The 12,903-nt window shown below is 45.5% G+C and overlaps 1 long non-coding RNA gene across 1 annotated transcript; it reads right to left on the reverse strand.

The window, feature by feature from the left end:
- Positions 1-3,991: 3,991 nt before the first annotated feature.
- LOC112547555 (uncharacterized) lies at positions 3,992-11,745 on the reverse strand. Its single transcript, XR_003091321.3, has 5 exons — positions 9,703-11,745; positions 9,483-9,561; positions 8,723-8,804; positions 6,298-6,405; positions 3,992-4,809 (listed from the first exon to the last, which is right to left on the reverse strand). It is a non-coding gene; the product is annotated as an uncharacterized LOC112547555 (long non-coding RNA).
- Positions 11,746-12,903: the final 1,158 nt, after the last annotated feature.

Raw genomic sequence — 12,903 nt, forward strand, 5'->3', positions numbered from 1 at the left:
ACTTAACCTTGGAAATTTTCCACGGAGGTTCTTGAAAGCTTCTTGTGTTTTGTCCATGGCCTTGACAAAGTTCTTCATCAGACCCAGCTTGATGTGTAAGGGTGGTAACAAAATCTTCCTTGATTCAACAAGTGGTGGATGCTGAACACTTTTCCTCCCAGGCTCCAATGACTGTCGGAGTGGCCAATCTATCTTGATGTAGTGGGAATTTCTTGCACGACTATCCAATTCGCAGAGAAAACAGCAGTACTTTGTCTATCCAGTCTGCAGACCAAGCAAGAGAGCAACAACCTTCAAATCGCCACAAAGCTGCCACTGATGTTGGTCATAGTTTATGCACCTCAAAAGTTGTTTCATGTTGTCATAGGTTTCCTTCATATGGACTTCATGACCAACTGCCATTATGCAGCAAAACATCCATGATTTCTAGGAATAACATGATGCGATTCATATCATGTATGACGCAATACCAGCTTCAGATTGCATCATTCATTGTTTTGCCTAAAAAGCAAGTACTGTCCAAACCCAGTCATAGATTTATTCATAGATCCAGTCAAAGATGTATTTTAGTCATTTCTGGTTTAAATTGAGATCCCTTCCCTTTATAACTCACTTATCCTCCGCCATTCACCAGTCAAGGGTCATATATACTGACCCAATAGCATATCTTGAAAACTAGAGCCAATCAACAATTTTAAGCATCATTTTCATTTCAGTGACCCAGAATTAGTAAAGTTTGACTATATTTATTTCAGAAGCATTTTGGCTGTAGAGCAGATAGAGAAACCCTCCCATGAGCTGTGGGGATGAGTCAGTCCTGAGGAGAATTTCAGGCTTCACACTTTTCCATCATAGCTGATCTGACACTGTGTTCTTGCTTGTAAGGGCAGAACCATGCTATATCCCTGCTTGGAACTTCTAGGGACTGTTTTAATATAAATAATAACAACATTAAAGAGATGTGCTCTGGCCCTGAGCTGTATCTCACTGCTTAAACACAACAAAAGGTATAATGCAAATGGGGCGATTATATTTTATGTGCCTTTGTGGTATAGCTGTGTTGGCTTAAACTATTTTAAGGTTTAAAATTGCTTTCCTAATTAACTATTAAAGCCTAATTCTTCATTGTGGAGTAGAATCCCTTACTCCCTGCTCTGGTTAATAACAGTAGTTGGATTTTAAAATGAAAGTTACACACATGATGTACTAGGTCCCAATCCTGCTATTAGGTCTGTGTGCAATGAGCTCAGAGTCAAGGTCTCAGTTTGCACTTAAGTGATTGGTTTCTACTAATGACAACACATGAATTAATATCTTTAGTCACTCATAACATAAGAGTACATCTCTGACTTTCCAGAGAGATTCATATTTATATTCTGCAATCAAGCAATTTAGAGTATGTGAAGTAGATTCACTGGCCTTAACCTTTCAATAAATTCTTTGGGAATATGTTTTTATCTATCCTTATTTTTGCTGTGATTTGCATTATTCTTTAAATATATTATGATTGCGTTCTCTTGGTCTTCAACTATGAGCCCTTCACATGCCTTCTTACCAGTTAGATCACAGATAAATGACTGGAAGCAAAATGAGGGATATGCCAAAATTAGATGAAGGTGCTCAAAATAGAGCTTGACCATTTCTTTTTACTTTTAAGAGGAGATATTTTCATTACATTAAAAGAACTGATTGTCTATTAAACTGACAACAGTTTCTCACCTTGAAGCACAGCTCTGCCTTGAAAAATAACTAATAAAAGCAGCTTCCTCTTACTGATCTGTACCTTGTGTGCATTTAGTCACATCTGCTGACTTTAGTGATAAAATAGTAATAACGATCTTGCAAAGACTGCAGCACTGTGTAAAGTTATTCATGTTCTGACACGTTTGCAGAAATAGGGTCTCAGTGGTTATTACCTTTTGCTCCTTGAGCGCTGTAGAGCCAACACAGCTGAAAGAGAGGAGTTGATTTCTGTTTTTTCTTTTGCATCATCAACAGAACTTTTTACTGGGTTCCAGGCATTAAAGGAACTGAACAGATGTCACTAATGGCCAGGGCCCTTACAAATTCATGGCCATGAAAAACACGTCATGGACCGTGAAATCTGATCTCCCCTGTGAAATCTGGTCTTTTGTGTGCTTTTACCCTAGACTATACAGATTTTGTAGGGGATACCAGAGTGTGTCAAATTAGGGGATCTAATCTAAAAGGGAATAGCAAGGGGGTTCTATTGCCATCCTTACTTCTGCATTGCCTTCAGAGCTGGACGACGAGAGAGCAGCATCTGCTGGCCAGGTGCCCCGCTCTGAAGGCAGTAGCCTGCCAGCAGCAGCACAGAAGTAAAGGTGGGAATACCATGCCATCTTTCTGTGTTGCTGCTGGTGATAGCTCTACTTTCAGTTCTGGGCTCCCAGCTAGCAGTCACTGCTTTCCAGCTGCCTAGCTCTGAAAGCAGGACCGCCATGTGGGGATGTAATAGTGTAGTTGATTAACCAATAAGCAAAAGTTTATGGGTTAATGCTGACTTTAGCATAGACTACTTGCATTCCTCCCCCGTAAATTTTTTAGCAGACTGGCCAGCAACCTGACTCAGTCCTGGCTCACACAGGGTCTGGGACCTACCCCCACTGTGGCTCTGCATTTAAAGAATATTAGGAGACAGGTGGGCAGGCTGCCTCACTCAGTTCTGGCTCACTTTGGGTCTGGGAGCTCAACCCTCCCTACCCCAGACAAGGCTGCTGCTGCCCCGCACTGGATGACAGGGAGCCAGTCTGCGAGGGGAGCTGGTTTTAAAACTGGCTCCCCTTGCAGACCAGCTACTGCCTGGCACTCTACGCTGCTGCCTCTCTATCCGAGGCAGCAGTGTGGAGTGACAGAGGGCTTCTCAGGAATGGGGCTAGAGCACACTGGCTGTCAGCTCCACCCCCGGGGACTATTGAATAGTTGAAAAACTGATAAGAATTCATGAGGTTAAATCAACTATTCAATTAACTGATATTTAACATTCCTACCGCCACCAGCAGTGATTGCAGAAGTAAGGATAGCAGTACACAGGGGCAGCCCGTGAGTATAGGCTGACTTGGCCGTCGCCTAGGGTGCCACCTTCAACGGGGCGCCTGGGACGCCCAATGATGACGTCACGCCGTTGAGGGCCTTGCAGGCGGGAGCACTGATCCTGCTTTCTGCCTCGGGCGCCAGCTGCTGCAGCCCGCCTCGGGCCACCCCTGAACTATAAACCTTCCCACAATAACTTTGCAACTCCTCTGGGTCAGTATCCCTACAATTAAAACACAATGAAATTTCTGTTTTAAATAGCTGAACTCATTAAATGTATTATTTTTTAAATCCTATGATTGTGAAATTGACCAAAACAGACCGGGAATTTGATAGGGTTCTACTAATGGTACATTTTGGCCTGTGAAACTTTTATTACAAATGCTAATGCTTGCAGAGTAAAGAAGCCAGACTGACTTTTAGGCTATGTCTACACTCGCGGCTTCTTGCGCGAGTAATATGCAAATGAGGCTAAGCGTGGAATATCGCTGAGCCTCATTTGCATATCTAATGAGCCACCATTTTTTTCAGAAGAGGCTCTTGCGCACGAAGGAGCGTCTACACTGCCCCTTCTTGTGCAAGAAAAACCCTCTTGCGCAATGCTGTTACACCTATTACTTTTCAGGAAGAACGGCATTGCGCAGGAGGATTTTTCTTGCACAAGAAAAATGGTGAAAAAATGGTGGCTCATTAGGTATGCAAATGAGGCTCGGCGATATTCCACGCTTAGCCTCATTTGCATATTACTAGTGCAAGAAGCCGCAAGTGTAGACATAGCCTTAGAGTTCAAGTTGAGTTTGCAGGACCAGCAATTAGAAAGTCATCTTTTTTTGTGCATAAACTCAGTATGTTTGATATTGAAGACAGTGAAAGAAAAAATGAAGAGTCTCATCATCGTATACATAATCACTTTTTCTGTTAGAACACTTTAAACTTCTGGAGATTTTTTATTAAAAATAAACAACTCCACACACATGCACAGCAAAGAAAACCCAAAAAACCCCACCACCACAAGTGCTTATAACCACACAAAACTTATAACCAATAGAAAGACATGAGGCAAAGACAACATTAACATAGCTGTCACATTGAAAGAACCCCACTGATTATGATTTAGGATTTTTTCATCCCTTAAAAGGGTTTTTTAGATAAAGTCTTTAGCCCCAATTTGTTTTTGTAACTAAAGTTTCATGTTGTGTGACAGGCTATCTAATAGAAGTCTTCAAGCCATAACTTGCTAACTTCCCACTGTTTTGCAGATGGTCCTTCCCAAGTTGTCCATAAAAATAAGATGTGATTGATGAGTAATACTGTAGTCCTCATGTACATAAGTGTTCCTTATTTAAACACCATAAGGAATTTACTATCAAGACCCTGAGATTTAAATAATCAGATGAGAGTGATACAATTAGAGCAACAGATAAGGAAGATAATTTTAGAAACCACATGTTAGATGGACCTGGGCAGCATAAATGTATTTCACAACATCAGAGCTCAGATGCCCCTTTATTCTGTCAATACTGAGAAGAATGGGGGAGGAGAAGTTGCAGCACATATATACATGGCTGATTTTCAAGTCAGCAGATACTAGAGCTGGTTGAAATTTTCCAACATTTTGACAAAAAAAGAGCAAGATACTATTTTTATAATAGTTCTTCAAATTCTTTGATCCACTCTAGTGCTTACTCCATGACAGTTCTTACATTCACACTGTGGTTATCAATGTTCCTAAGTACTTTCTTCATCAAAAGTTTTCTGAAAGCATTAAAAAAAGTATATGTATAAATCATGCTATTTCCAAAGAATTCTAAAAAAGCGAGCTCTGTGCTTTATGTTATAAGCACTTTTCTGGTTTGTCCTTATGCTTTACTCATCTCAGCATGTATAACTCTGTCTCTAACGATTTCCCTCATTATTTCCCCAGTACTGAGGTAGAGATCAGTAGTCTATCATGCCTAGGAACAGTTTGCTCCTCATTTAATGTTGGTTGTCCTTTGGGACAGCAAAAACATCAGAAAATGAAGAAACAGTTTCTCTCTATATATTTTGGTATTAGCTCTTTGTGTTTTTTTTGAGTTTGTGTAGAATGTAGTTGTATATCACCGATTAAATATCCAAATGTATTTTATATATGGGTGTTTGAAGAAAGTTAAATTACAGTTTTGTATAGCTTCTTTTAAATAAGAATTGTCAGGAACACCCATCCCTGTTTTTAAAAGTGAGTTAAACAATTATGGGGGTGGGCTTATGCCCAAACTGACAAAAATAAGTTGAAACAATTCTGTTTGCTTTAATTCTTCACTATTAAGATGGATGCATTCAATGAAGAGCAGGTTATACTTCAGATTTACAAAACTTATCGACTTTCCCATACAACATTTAACTTTTTTTTTAAACATACTATTTTCATTTTTTTCTGTGATGTTAATTGTTGAGAAAAACTGAATTCACTATTTTAAAAATTTCAAATAACAGCAACAATTCTTTGCATAATTCTCAACTATACTTAATTTTGAGTGACGTGCAAGTTCAACACCCAATATGGCGAATTCTGATGTGAATTGTTGAAAATAAAGTCTTGTGAAACTGAGTTTAAGGTTATCTACACCACAGGAAGAAAACCTACAGCATTTTAAACACTAATAATTTTTGTTCATTCCTGTTTGAATATGTCACACACATTTTATATCAAATTTTGATAGTTGCCCAGCTGCTCCCAGGGCAGACAGGCTTGAATCCATAACCCCAAATTTAGGGGGCTAAGATGTCATCCATTAGGCCACTAGAGGATCCAGCCCAGCTCCCTACCTTCAGCTGATGCTAGCTCCAACCCGGGGAAAGTTGGTGGTGGTTACCTGGGAGCAGCAAGGCAGCTACTACTAGCCTCCAGTAGCCTAATGGACAAGGCATCAGCATGTAGAGCCTAGCAGGGTGGGTTCAAGTTCCTACCCCAGGAGCAGCCAAACAGACACCACCATTTTCCTCAGAAACAGAAGCTGCAAACAGGGCAGGAGCAGTGGTATAGCTACTACCAGCTTGCCCAGGGCTAGAGCTGTCACCAGCTAGAGGTGGGATAGATTCCCTCCAGTGACCTAATGGATAAGGCAGGAGTGGGCGACTGGGCCACAGGAGCATGGCCCTGGGGACAAACCATGACAGTCAGATGGGGGCTAGACACGTGCAACTGTGGCCAGCTGGAGGCATCTGTCCCTCTTACTAGCCTAGCTTGGAGCATGCACTCACCTCCTACAGCGCACCCTTAGCCGGCTCTTTAAATGAACAGAGTGGCCCAGCCGGCTCCTGTCAGAGTGCAGCCGGTCCTTACCAGGGCCCACCACCTTACTTTCACTTCTGATTAAAGGTGAAATAGACAAAAAAGAGACCATCTTGACATGAGTAATTATTCGTAGGATTACCAGATGGTTTAAAAAAAAATACCGGACACACTTGATCTCAGATGCGGGGGGGACTGGCCAGGAGGGGAGCGAGGCTGGCCGGGAGCGGGTTGGGGGGAGCAGGGCTGGCCGGGGGAGATCAGGGAGAAGCAGGGCTGGCCAGGAGGGAGTCGGAGGGGGCAGGGTTTTCCGGGGGGGGTGTACCAGCTGGCGGAGCGGGGCTGGCCCAGGCGCACATAGATCCCCGGGTGCTGCCTGTCCCATGCACGGTCCCAGCAGGGCACACGGGCGAGTCCAGCTCCGGGGATTCCATCCCGCCCCGGGCCCACCCCCCTCCTCTCTACAGTGTAGTTGCGTACTGCCTGTCTGGCAGACGCTCACATACTGATACTCATGATAATAATACAACTTACTTAATTAGAAAATACCGGACATTTATATGTCCAGTATTTTCTCATTTTTTCCCCAGGCAGAAAGCTCAAATACTGGACTGTCTGGTTCAAAACCAGACATCTGGCAACCCTAATTACTCATTTTTTAAAATTTTGAATTAATTTTTCATTTTAATTAAAAAATTTGCATGAATTTTGGGAATGACAAAAGACCCATAATTAGTTCTAGACTGAGCTACATTTGGCTTGAGAGCCATAGGTTGCTGACCCCATGGCTATTCAAAGATGTAGGCAGGTCCGCAAGCTTTATGTTGTGTGTGTGCTGCAGGGAGGGCTGGATCATTTGTGACAGCAGGCATCCTGTGCTGACCTGCTAAGTGGGACTGAGCAGAAAACTACATGACCAGGAGGAATGGATCCCCCTCCACCTGGGCCAGAGTCCTTCTGAGCTTCCCCACAGGTAAGCTGTGGCCTGGGCAATTGTTTTTTTTTGTTTTTTTTTTACTTGTTCAAATTCTGTGAAGCCAGGGGGAGCGCTTGGTTGGGGAGGTCAGTGATCTTGAGTGGGGGGAGAGAAGGGTATAGAGGGAAGAAAGAGGGACAAGGAAGAACATGGTGGCAAGGAAGAGAGAAGTTATTGGTAGAATAGGTCTCAACTCTTTTCAGTCTCAACTGTTTTCAGTGGTTGGGAGATTAAGTTTGCCTGGTGTGAATAGGGCTGGGGATTTGGTTCCTTCACCCCCGGAGATATTGAGTCTGCCAGTCTGATAACATAAAGCTGGCACCAACGTGCTGCTTCAGTGGGACGTTTACTTTCTTGGTTCTGTAAGCTGAATGGGTTAAAGCAGCAGCCAGCCTGTATTTTACTGGCCTGTCCTTTGGCAATTCTTATTTATTGTCTGAGGTGCTTACTGCTGTTGAAACAATCAACATAGGAAGCTCTCAGCTTGTTTGTGTGATGGAGTGAAAATGAGGTGGCAACTGTTGCAGTCTGATTCTACAAAAGCGTTGAGGAGTCCTGTGGCACCTTATAGACTAACTAAAGTGTTGGAGCATAAGCTTTCGTGGGCAAAGACCCACTTATGCCAGCTGAGGGCGAGGCCTGATATTTTGTTTGATTTTGTGAACAAATGACAGATTTCTCAATTAGCTTTAATGGGTGCTTGCCATTCTGTGTTCCCCAGGATCAATGAGAGGGGTTTGGGTGTTTGCAAGCTACCTGCATGTCAGCTATGAGAGTGTATAACAACCCTGAGACTGACATTTCTTATTCCCAAATTTAGTGCTTTTAATGTACCTTCTGCATGTCTGGTACAAAACATGCTCCATTTTTTGTTGAGAAAGAAATTGTAAAAAAAAAAAAAAAAAAAAAAAGGAGGTTTTTTTCAAAAATAATTTGCTTGGGTTCAGGGATTTGGCAGGAAAGGGACAAGCACGCAGTGAGCAGGGACACAGGAAGAGAGGAGGGAGACAGTGGGAAGGGGTGGGGTCTGGGCAGGGAAGCTACTGCCTCCTCAAGTGGAAGCTTCACCAACTGCCCATGATGGTGCCTCTGAGTCTGTTCCCCCCTCAGAGAGAGTGGTGCCGCCAGGGCTTCCGCTCTTGGAGATAGCTGCCTCACCCTGTCCTCAGTGATCAAGGGTTGCACTTTTCTAGGGAAATGCTGTGGGGTTGGGTGCAAAAGGGAGCTTGGGGTAGGAGACTAGGATGCAGGAGAGGGTGTGGGGTCTGAAAGGGAGTTTGGGTGAAAGAAGGGGTGGTGACCTAGAGAAGGGGATTAGAGTGCATGGTCTGGGAGGGGTTATGGATTCAGGAGAGTATTCTGGCCTGGGAGAGGGAGTTGGGGGTGCCAGAGGCAAGCTCTGGCTGGGAGGTGCTTACCTAAGTAGTTCCCAGCCAGCAGTGCTCTCAAATCTGCTTCGTGCCTGCCATCGGACCCCTAGCTGGCTGTTCCATCTCTACACTGGGGTGGGGGCAAGAAAAGGGGCTTGTGCACTGTCTCTACTGCAAGAAAAATCTTTCAGCTTCTATTGGACAGAACCCTGCTAATAGGAGCTGATAGATTGCAAGGTATGGGGGCAGTGCAGAACAATTTTTCCTCAGTTCCCTTTGGCCAGTTTCTAACCAATAAGAGCTGAGAGATTTTGGTGGGGGCAGCACACTAAGCCTCCCTCCCTTCTTCCCCCACAGTCCAGAGAGCCAAAGGGAACAGTTAGCCACTGTGAGTGTTGCTGCTCCATGTCACAGGCCAAATCTTGCCCACCCTGTCTGAGAGCTTTATCTCACTCTCAACATCAGTCCATGATAGCTTGGCCCCCTCCCACAAGCTCTCCATGGTGCCATTGCTCCCTCAGCCAGGAACCCAGTCTTTAGACCTTCAAGGTTCCAGAGACATTAAACTGACTCTAGGCCTAAAGCTTTTTCTTATAGGCCTTCCTAACCCCTGATTGGCCGCTCCCTCTGCAGTCAGTCCGGCCTCCTCCATAGGACTTCTCTATGGTCTTTTTATGGGGCAGGTTATGTCAAAGCCACAAGCCTCCATCAGGGCCTGCTTCACCCCATCACAAGCTTTCACATACACAAATACTTTTAAAATTCCGAGGTGATTTTTGTAGTCTTTAATTTCTTAGCATATTCATACCTTTAAATCCCCACATTAGCACACAAATACTTGGAAAAACATGTGCTCTGAAGATCAACTGACTTGTGGTCTCTCTGATCTAGGGTAGAGGGGTAGAGAACATCAAAGCTATGTTTTTATGTTATTTGACCTCCTCTTGATCCCATGATAATAATTCACTATATACACCACAACTGGAGGAAAAAAACACCAAGTAATTTCCCCCCTCTCAGTAACTCACCTTAAATCGTCTCAGCAATAGCTCTTATGCTTTTAAAGGCTGTCATTCTTCAAAGTGATTTCCTGTAGTAAGAGGGCACAATTTAAATACTACACTTCTATTTGAAAATTCTGACCTGCTGTAGTTACAAAAAACATTTAAGATGATTATAGAGGATTGAGATTTCCCCTCTATTTCTGCCGAGTTTGGACATTTGGATAATACTTCCTTCTGTTTCTTGGCCTGTACTATCACAGTTGTTTGTGCAGGCCTTTCAGAGAACACCAGGGGAGAAAAATAGCACTCCAGAAAATGTAGATTTGCACTAAGCAAATCTACAATCAACTCTGCAACTCCAAGACAGGTGCAGATTCTGACATTATTTTATAATATATGTATGTAATTGATTAAATATTAAGTCCCTGTTGTCTCTCGTTATCCCCATTTTACAAATGGAAAAATGGAGGCCCAGAGCAATAAATGACTTGCTTATGGTTATTGTCACACAAGGCCTGATTTGCCACTGCTATGAGCTATGTGTTGCCATTGTCAGTGGCGTAAACTGAGTGCAAAACTACTACCAGTCTGACTTGCAGTGTGTTTTGTTTTTCCGTGACGGCTTTGCACAGAGGTAACTGGTGACACAAGCTGCAAGAGCAAGACTGCAATGCTCCCAGTGAGTCTGTAGGAGGAACAGGAATCCTGGCTCTCTCTCCCCCAACAGTGAATGCACATTCACACACACACAGTGGGATACCTTCCCCCAATACATGCATGTATGCACACTCACAGCAGGATACAGTGTGGTTCTTCTCCCCCAGCACACACACAAAAGATGCAACACTCTTCCCTCCAATGCACGTGCACACACACACACACACACACAGGGTGTGATATCTCTGCCCGTCAATGCACGCACACACACAGACAGGGTGTGATGTCAATGCAAACACACACAAGTAGTGATACTCCCACCACCCATGCTCACATACATGGGCTGACATTCCCCACACCTCCCCACTGTGTGTGCATGTGCACACCCACAGAGGGTGTTATATCCCTACACCCCCCAGGTGCACGCGCGCACACACACACAATGCAATATATTTGCACAGTGTGTTATACCCAGCACACACACACACATTGTGATATCACCAGCACATACATATACGCACACATATGTGCACACAATGTGTTATACCCAGCACACACACATTGTGTGATATCCCCAACACACATATACACACACACGTACATGCATGCAGGGTGTCATATCACATCCTGTATGTGTGATGGGCATATCACAGCCTACGTGCACATATGGGTGTGCTGTGGATATCACACAATGCATGTGTGTGTGCTGTGTATAACACACTGTGTGCACACATGCACGCGTGTGTGTGCATGCTGGGGATATCACTCAGTGTGTGTGTGCCCATGTGCTGGGGATATCACACTGTGTGTTTGTGTGCATGTATGTGCAGGGGACATCATACTCTGCATGCACATAAGTGTGTGCTGAAGATATCACATTTTATGTGTGTGTGTGTGTGTGAGCTGGGGATATAAAATTCTGTGTGTGTGCATACACTAGGGATACCACACCCCATGTGTGCACTGGCTGGGGATATTTCACTGTGTGTATGTCTATTAGGTATAGCACATCATATGTATATGCACCCATGTGCTGGTGATATCCCCAGCGCGTGCTCGCACACGCACACGCACACACACACACGGTGTGATAACCCCCAACACACACACACACACACACACACACACACACACAGTGTGATAATCCCCAACACACACACATACACAGTGATATCCCCCACCGCGCGCGCACACACGGTGTGATAATCCCCAGCACACACACACACACACACGGTGTGATAATCCCCAGCACTCATACACACATACCCACACACACACAGTGTGATCCCCAGCGCACACACACACGCACGGTGTGATCCCCAGCACTCACACATACCCACACACACACAGTGTGATCCCCAGCACACACACACACACAGTGTGATCCCCAGCACGCGCACACACACAGTGTGATCCCCAGCACGCGCACACACACGCACACACAGTGTGATCCCCAGCACACACACGGTGTGATAATCCCCCCCCCCACGCACACGGTATGATAATCCCCAACACACACCCACACGCACACACACAGTGATCCCCAACACACACACACACACACACGGTGTGTTACCCCAGCACACACACACCCACATGGTGTGATCCCGGACACACCCACACGGGTGATCCCCGGACACCCCCCCCACACAGTGTGATCCCCCAGCACACACCCACACACACACACACACCCGGTGTGATACCCCAGCACACACCCACCCGGTGTGATACCCCAGCACACACCCACCCGGTGTGATACCCCATGTGTGTGTGTGTGTGTGTGTGCTGGGGTATCACACCGTGTGTGTGTGTGTGCGCGCGCACGCTGGGGTATCACACCGGGTGTGCGCTGGGGTATCACTCCGGGTGAGTGAGGGTGTGTGTTGGAGTATCACACCGGGTGGGTGTGTGCGTGCTGGGGAGATCCCCAGCATACACGGGCGCACACACACACACACACACACACACACACACACACGGTGTAATACCCCAGCACACACACACACACTCACACGGTGTGATACGCCAGCACACGCACACACACTCACACACACGGTGTAATACCCCAGCGTGCGCGCGCGCACACACACACACACGGTGTAATACCCCAGCGTGCGCGCGCGCACACACACACACACTGGGTGATACCCCAGCACGCACACGCACACACACACACACACACGGGGTGATACCCCAGCACGCACACACACACACACACACGGGGTGATACCCCAGCACGCACACGCACACACGGTGATACCCCAACACACACACACATACACACACACACAGACGGTGTAATACCCCAGCACACACACACACACACTCACACGGTGTGATACGCCAGCACACGCACACACACTCACACACACGGTGTAATACCCCAGCGCGCGCGCGCACACACACACACGGGGTGATACCCCAGCACACACACACACACACACACACACGGGGTGATACCCCAGCACACACACACACACACACACACACACACAGAGTGATACCCCAACACACACACACACACACACAGTGATACCCCAGCACACACACACACACACACAGTGATAC

This window comes from Pelodiscus sinensis, chromosome 4, assembly GCF_052426305.1.
Source record: "Pelodiscus sinensis isolate ZL-2025 chromosome 4, ASM5242630v1, whole genome shotgun sequence".
NCBI classification, from domain to species: domain Eukaryota; kingdom Metazoa; phylum Chordata; order Testudines; family Trionychidae; genus Pelodiscus; species Pelodiscus sinensis.